The sequence below is a fragment of the Vipera berus genome, assembly GCF_964194415.1.
Source record: "Vipera berus genome assembly, chromosome: 2".
In the NCBI taxonomy this organism is placed as follows: domain Eukaryota; kingdom Metazoa; phylum Chordata; class Lepidosauria; order Squamata; family Viperidae; genus Vipera; species Vipera berus.
The window spans coordinates 16,805,730-16,814,285 of record NC_138203.1 but is presented as its reverse complement, the minus strand read 5'-3'; positions in this window follow the sequence as shown (position 1 = coordinate 16,814,285).

Here is an 8,556-nt window from a genome sequence, read left to right as displayed (position 1 = left end):
TATAATTACCATAAAGTGAGAATATAACGAGGTTTGATTCACATGAATTATTTTGCGTCATTTGCTTTAAATGTTTTGGGTTTTTGTAGATGGATATCTTATCGTACTCTGTTGCCTGATTACTTTCCAAAAGTGAGAGGTTTCCAAAGGAAGGACACACTGTATTTAAAAACACAGAGATATAATGCCAAGGGAATGTTCTGTATGCCTTAAGGCAACCCGTTTAAATTTTCAGGAAGGGCAACTATTAAATCAGCTGCAGCCAAACTCATAAATAGTGACAAGGCACTAACTATTGCGGACTTTGATGCAAAGGCTATTGGAATGCTAACATTTAAGAGGTGAAATTCTAAAGGATTTTCATCTTCATTGCATAATACAGCATAAATAACTGCATACAGGAGTCGGACACCTGTGTCCCAGAACACCTACTACTCCCTAACCATTTTTAAACCTCTGGAGATTTTTACATATGTATTTCTCTGTGTTGTAGAGATATGAGAATCCAAAATTGGCAGACAGAAGAATTTCTTCTCATTTTGAGGTAGAAAGTAAACAAAAAGTATAATTAATAAAAAGATCCCCCCCCCAAAAAGATCTAGAACATTACTGTTCTTCCAAAGAACAGTCAGAATTGATCTCCTTTAGGAGACTGATTTGATTTCCTCGCAGTCCAGGAAACACTCAACAGTCTCCTCCAGCATCACAATTCGAAAGCATCCAGCCTTCGGCACTCAGCCTTCCGTATGGTCCAACTCTCACAGCCACACATTACTATTGGTAACTGTTGATGGTTGATCCTAAAAAGGCAAAAGCTATCTACCACTTCATTATCAGTTTTAGGGCTGGTTGTTGTACCGGCTGTGATATTAGTTTAGTCTCATTCGTATTGAATATTAGATACATTTTGCCACTATATTTCTTGAATTTTATTACTAGAACTTGCAGATTCTTTGTTTTTTCGGCTATCAAGTTAGCGTTGTTGATGCCTGTTCAATTTTAGAACCATCTTCAGGTCATCTTTTTCCAATCCATCCTTCCTCCAAAACAGAGCATTCAGATTCAGTCACAGTTTTGCTCCCTATAGCATTAATCTTGTGAACTCTCAAGTTTCCCCTTTCCGCTTTGTATTCAAAATGGTCAGTGATTAATAGTTATATGTATATATATATGTATGTATGGGTGTAGTAAAAATGACAAAAAAGGTTATCTTAGCTCAGTATGCATTGAGCACATAAGTTGAAAATGGGGAGAGCATATACAGCCTTATCTCACTGCTTTGCCAACCTAGAACCAATCGCTTTCACCATGTTCTGCCTTACACATTTTGCTTGCAGGTTCTGTCACTTTCAAATTAAACCTGATCATAAAACTCCTCCTCCTCCAAGTGGCAGATCAGCAAACAGGAGCAATGTGATTGCAGAGTAAAAAGCAGTGGCAGCAGAGCAGGGAGCCGAGCCAGCAGCAGGGGGCAGTAGAGTGAACTGGAGCCTGAGAGCAGCAGGAAGGGTATTGTGGCATGTGATGGTGGAGCAACTGTTGTCGTTGGCAGTGGAACATTGCGGCACAGCGAACCAGTGACTGAACAGCAATGGAACAGCATGGCAGACCAACAATGGGGGGTGGGCAACGCTGTGAAATGAGGAAGAGCTGAGTAGTGGCAGGCAAAAAGTCCAATCTCCTGCTCAGGCAGGAAACCCTATACCAGGGGTAGGCAACCTCGGCTCTCTTATGACTCGTGGACTTCAACTCCCAGAATTCCTGAGCCAGCCAAGCTGGCTCAGGAATTCTGGAAATTGAAGTCCACAAGTCATAAAAGAGCCGAGGTTGCCTACCCCTGCCCTATACCATTTCAGACAAATAGTTGTCTGATCTCTTCTTACAAACATCCAGTGTTGGAACACCACAGCTTCTGAAGGCAAGCCATTCCAATGATTGATTGTTCTAACTGTCAGAAAATTTCTCATTATTTCTAGGTTGCTTTTCTCCTTGATTAGTTTCCATCCGTTGCTTCTTGTCCTGCCTTCAGGTGCTTTGGAGAATAGCTTGACTCCCTCTTCTTTGTGACAACCCCTGAGATATTGGAACACTGCTATCATGTCACCCCTCATCCTTCTCTTCATTAAACTGACGTACCCAAGTCCTGTAACTGTTCTTCATATATTTTAGCCTACATTTTAGGAGTGGTGGGATTCAAATATGTGAACAACCGGTTCTTTGTGCGGATGCCGCTTCCGGAAGTCCATTCTGGGCCTGGGCAACAAAAAGTAGCTACTGGTTCTGCCGAACTGATGCGAACTGGCTGAATCCCACCACTGCATTTTAGCCAACCATTCTTCCTATGTTTTGATCTACACAAGCCACTGGAGGGTAGAGGAGAATGGTGGATAAATGTAAACATGCAGCAACTGAAGTTCTAACTCCACTGTGGCCTTCATATATCTGGACAGTTATTGCTGCCCATCTATCAGTAAGTAATGTTTATCTCCAGGCTATTTGCCTTCCCAAACACTGCTTGGTTTTTAAAAGCCAGCAACTGCTTAGCTGAAAAAAAGAAAGAAAAAGATTAACAGACGAGCTATACAAACACTACTTATTACATTTTGTAGCTGAGGTGAAGAGAGAAAGAGAAGAAAAAAGGGTCCATGATTACAGAGAGAACATTGTAGAGAGCATTTTCACTTCTATCCCATTGTGCTGCCTTGGTAACTGCTGATAGAGGTATATAAATCAAAAGCTAAAGGGACCGTGCAAACTCTTCTTAGCCTTGGTAAATTAAGATGGCCACAATATTCCAGTTTCAGACAGTTCTTATGGCCTTCAAGAAGGATAAAAATGTGTGTATCTGTTTGTGTTTTATTCATAATTTATTAAACTTAGAACACAATAGGGTTGGAAGGGACCTTGGAGATCTAGTCCAACCTGCTACTTATGGCAGGAGATCCTATACTTTGCAGACAAATGGCAGTTCAGTCTCTTCTTACACCCTTCCTTTCTCAATCCAACACTTAAGATGATTCAATGCAGTTGATCCATATTATAATACATTACATGCAGCTTTTATTATTATTTTATTTAATTTTATTTAATTCCTAGAACACAGGGACAGTAAAGCTGAGCTAAAAATGAGCATGCAGCACAAGCCATCAGGTCAGGAAAACAAGAGGTAGAATCTGGTCCCCATCAGCTTTTCTCCCAGGTTAAATGTCTATGGAAATTCTCAATCATTCAGGTGCTTTTCCAAAAGGCAACTGGACTTTCTTGGGGTTTTTTTCCCTTGAAAACATTTCATTTCTCATCTGATGGGCTGTCTGTCAAAACAAAGCAAGATTATGGGATACACTTGAAAGGAGACCAGGAATCCTGTAATTGGGGAGTTTGTCTGTCAAGAACAAAGAATGCTTATTCACAGGGAATATGCATGTGTAAAGCTTGTAACAATTCTGTATGGTCAAAAAGCTGATAAAAGTAACAAAAGACTTAGGCATCTTGCAAGCTCAGCTAGAAGCTAGGAATAGAGATGGCCTGGAGCAAATAGTATGTGTATTAGATAACTCCGGAAGCATTCATTAGCCAGGGCTTAGGAATAGGGAATGCTAGAGACCAATAGAATAATGGTTAGATTATTATTGAAATGTTTATTGGATGATATTTCTTTTATATCCCACCTTACCCGGCCTTCTACTTCAGAGAAAACGTACAAAACTTCATTAATTCTGTGGTTTGAGATTTCTTGGCATTTTGGCCAGGATCCCTTTTCTTGGAGAGCTTCAATAAAAGACAACAAAACCTGCAGCTCGTGTTTGGTCTTCTTCATTGGCTTCAGCACCAGGCATTGGGGACAACTCATTCAAGAAGCTTCTTCGTTCTAGACTGAATGTTGGGAAATGGAAGGATTTGCATTCTTTGCAGTCATCTGGTTGATAGCACTCAGAGTCATTGAGGCCACTTGGGGGGTTATCTGTATCCTCAGGGTCACCTGAATCAATGCAAACAGGTGTGGAAGCTTTGGGGACCGCTTTCTCCCTGGTTAGCTACTTGAAGAAATTGCTTCATTTTACCTCAATGGTATGGCTCAAACTCAGTTCCTGCCAAATGAGACACAGTGAACATAAATGAAAGGTTGACAGTGATAATCTCTGCAGCAAGTCAGGAATGATGCTATGGGTGTTTGGGGGCAGGGCATGGGAACAAGAGGGAAACAACACTGTAATGTCATGGGGGAAGACTTGCCCCCTTTATAATAATGATTTTGCATGCATTATATAAGCGATGGAGCATGCATCACAATGTTGCAATGCTCATTTTGTCATTTTGATCAAAGTCTACAATTCTGCAGATACCACCAGGTGGAAATTTTTATTAATCCAGAGGAAAATCGCTCCTTCAAACATACTGTTTCCCTTGGGAAGAAATCTTGTTGATACCAGTTGGAGCTTATTTATTATTTAAAATGGGTGTATGAAATAGGTAGGAAGTCTGTTTTAAGGTCAAAGACTGATTGCTTCAGAAAGTAGAATTTTAATTTATACATCTATTTAATTCTTTCAGGTAGCTAATACTTTCTAATATTTTCTAGTACTTTCCTTTCCACATTTTGGGGAACACACATCATGTTAATTGTACAATATTGTCCGCAAACGAATGCTGCCATGTACAGTTTCGAAACAAGTACCCTTGATCTTAGCCAGAAGGTGGAGAAATGAATTTTCAGAGCTTCTTACTATCCCTAGGAGAAAAAAAATCATTTACATTTTTGTTCCTTTCACTCCAGAGATAAATGAAGCTCCTGTTCCAATGTGTTTACCCCACGTTTATGAGTGCTTGTTTTTCCCACTGATGAGTCTGTCTGTCACTACTTGCCCTCAGGTCTTATCTAACATAATTCCTTTAGCCCACTTAGGAGTCCTGAAATATCATTTCGTTGGCATGTTGCTGTCACAGGATTGGTCACGACAGAACGTTTCAGGATTTGCTTGGCTCATGCACTTTGCAGGGCTTACTGAAAAGTTCCTTCTACTATTTTTTTTTCTATTACTACTGATCCGGCATCATGGTGAACAGAAGGGTTTGGACTTCCCCAGGCATTTGACAATAATTTCAGGAGAGATAGGCAGCTTTACAAATTTGATATATAGGCCCGCAGAGGAACATGCAGCCATAGGGCTGCTGAGCACCCTAAGGCCCGTCCCATGTCTTTTTAATTTTAATTTTAATCATTCTATTCTTTTTTAAACTGCCTTCTATTATCATATTTATATATAGCTTTTATGTTTTATGTCTAAAAAGGTAAAGGTAAAGGTTCCCCCGCACATGCGTGCTAGTCATTTCCAACTCTAGGGGCCAGTGCTCATCTCCGTTTCAAAGCCGAAGAGCCAGTGCTTGTCCGAGGACGTCTCCGTGGTCATGTGGCCGGCATGACTAGACGCGCACGGAGCACTGTTACCTTCCCACCGTAGTGGTCCCTATTTTTCTACTTGCATTTTCACGTGCTTTCGAACTGCTAGGTTGGCAGAAGCTGGGACGAGTAACAGGCGCTCACTCTGTTACACGGCACTCGGGATTCGACCTGCCAAACTGCCGACCTTCTGATCGACAAGCTCAGCGTCCTAACCCACTGAGCCATTGCATCCCATATGTTTTATGTCTACTTGTACACAACCCAGAATTGCTCTGTGTGGGAGATGGGCAGTTCCTAAATATGATATATAACCATACAAAGAAACGCACATACATTTTTTTAAAAAAAAGTCTGCCTTCTGTCGCAACCATCCCATAGCAAATTACTGATAGGCCAGCTTGCAAACAGCATGGGGGCTGGGGAATTCTGGGATCTGGAGTCCACATACTTTACAGTTCCAAGGTTGAGAAACACCACTGTAGAGAATTTGGCATTTGGAAATTATGTCTCATTAAATGGCCACCATGGATAGGTAGACTTGGTTATTTAGAAAATGGCAGCCTGTCTCACTGTAGATTATGTTCTAGAAAAAGGTGTCAGAAAGTGATCATATGGGACACTGCAACTGTCATAAATATATGCCAGTTGCCAAGCATCCAAATTCTGCTCCTGTGACAATGGGGATACTGCATTAGTTGTAAGTGTGAAAAAGGATCATAAGTCATTTTTTCCAGTGCCATTGTAGCTTCGTTGTAAGTCAGTGACTACCTGTAGCTCAGTTTCTAATTCCACAATTCTCCCCATCCGTATTAGGGATGTGGGATATATATTGGTACTTTGCAGCTTTCACCAAGTTTGCAAAAATATCTCAAAACAAGTCTGGGAAAAAAAGACTATTCTAAGATGGAAAATGCCCTCTGGAAATTGTTGGGTAAGATAGCCTTATTTGCACACAAACAAGGATAGCAGTAATTTCTCAAAAGACCAGAGGGATATATGCAGAGGGCCAACAACGCATGAAGGGAAACTCTGTCTTCCCATTATGGAAGTATTGCCTTTTCAAGTTGCTCCTCTGCATTTTAATTTGGAGGAAACCAAAAGAAAAGTTATATTTTTTTTTCTTTGACCTCAAATACTAATATGGCCTGCCTGGATTACAAGTAATTTAGCAGAATTTTGAGCACAAACCTGCAGCTACTATGTTAAGAGCATCTTTATCAGCTGAACAATACCAGAGTCAGTAAATACAAAATAAGCAGGCTGGGTGATATAATCTTGGTAAACTTGGTGAAAGCTTCTGTGAAATTACATAAAGGAAACACATTTATGGATACAAAATGCAAGTTTAATCACCTGTGTGATAACTCAGAACCTTTTGTATAAGGAAAATAGCATCAAAAGAACACTAAGAAATCAGGTGATTCACAACTATTTTACTGACAGGTCCTTTATAAACCCCTCTTAGATGGCAAACACATTTCTCTGGGAATTGACTGCCCTAGACTAAAGTAGGATTTATGTCTCAACAAAGTAGCAAATTGTTAAGTTGGCCTGGGTGTGGAGTTGTCCTGGGTGTGGAGTTGTCCTGTCGAATGCTGTGAAAACCGCAATCTTAGGGTATTGTTAATGCTAATAAATTGGTGTTTTCACAGATTATTTCATGAGTTGCATGGAGTGTCATTCAGAGAAAGAATACTATTTATACCCACTGCTGTTGGGCAGGAAACAGGGAAAAAGGAGAACTGAAATTAGAATTACATATTGATAGTCATTATGGCAAATGGCGATGCTGCTGCTGCTGGTTGGGTTTACACACATGAATGATTCAGTCTCTAGCTCATTCATGACTTTTCCCTTTTTGATCTGGCAGCATGCCATCAGGCTGACCAGGTCAAGGTTTATCATTTTGGGGAATACAGATTTCCCCTTTACAGGTAGTCCTTAACTTACAACCACAAGATCCTAGGAGTGTAACCATCATAAATGTCATGTCAATTGCCAAATGTCCGAATTTTGTTCACATGAACTTGGGGATGCTGCACTGGTCGTAAGTGTGAAAAATGGTCACAAGTCACTTTTTTCAAGGCTGTTGTAACTTCAAATGGTCACTTAACAAATGGTTGTAAGTTGAGGACTACCCGTAATTGGTTAAACACATTGTGTGAATTTAGCCAGTGTTAGCAAAACAATAATTAAATATGACATGAACATTCTTGCACTAGTGAATCAATTCTCACACATGTAGCCCCAGGGTCAAATAAAAGCTGGGTTTCTACAGCACAGCAAGCCAACCCCAGACAGATTGCAGTATGGCTGTCAATCATATCATATGATGTGTGACTCCTATATTGTGACCAAAAATTTTGGTTTCTGGTTGAGAAAGAGGTTACCCATTAAGGGAAGACTGTTTAACAGTTGTGTGCTCACACAACCTGCCTCTGGTGATATGATTGAAAAATAAAAGTACGGAGTTTGATTGGCATATAAAGTTTGCTAGAACAGATTCTTGTTCTTTTATATCTTTTGGTGCTTTTCTTCCTCTTTTCTTAAGGGAGCTAAGACAGATAACCTTTTAATAGTAATCTGAAATTCAAATAGAGTTAAATCCACTCCTCGCACATCCCAATATTTGTGAAAGATATATATTTTTTAACAAACCAGCTTTTAAAATGCCCCATTATTGGTCTGGAATCTAAGTGTGCGTATTTGAGTGCTCAGAGGGAAATAATATTAACAGAATGAAAAGGTCAGAAAATTATAAGAAATACCTTTTTCAAAACTAAATATGCCTGGCAAATCAGATTCCCAGCTGACATCATGCCAGTAGTTTTAAAACTGGCAACAAGGGGCCTCTGGAGAAGTTGAACTCTATGTGAGTAAATGTCCTTCAAAAAAAACTAATGGTATACATATCTCTATGGATCAGGATATAGATTATCATTTTGCCTCTCTGAGTAGGCTCAAAACAGATAAGAAAAGCAGATTCTGTACCTTTCACAACACAAAAAAGTTGGCCATAAAGTAACAAGGTTACCAGATTCAGAGCATCATCATCAACATTCTAGCCATTGTCTATCCACTGCAGGATGAAGGCCTCTTCCACATGTTTCCCACCAATATCATCTTGACCTTTCTTTTTGCTAAACAAGATGGAG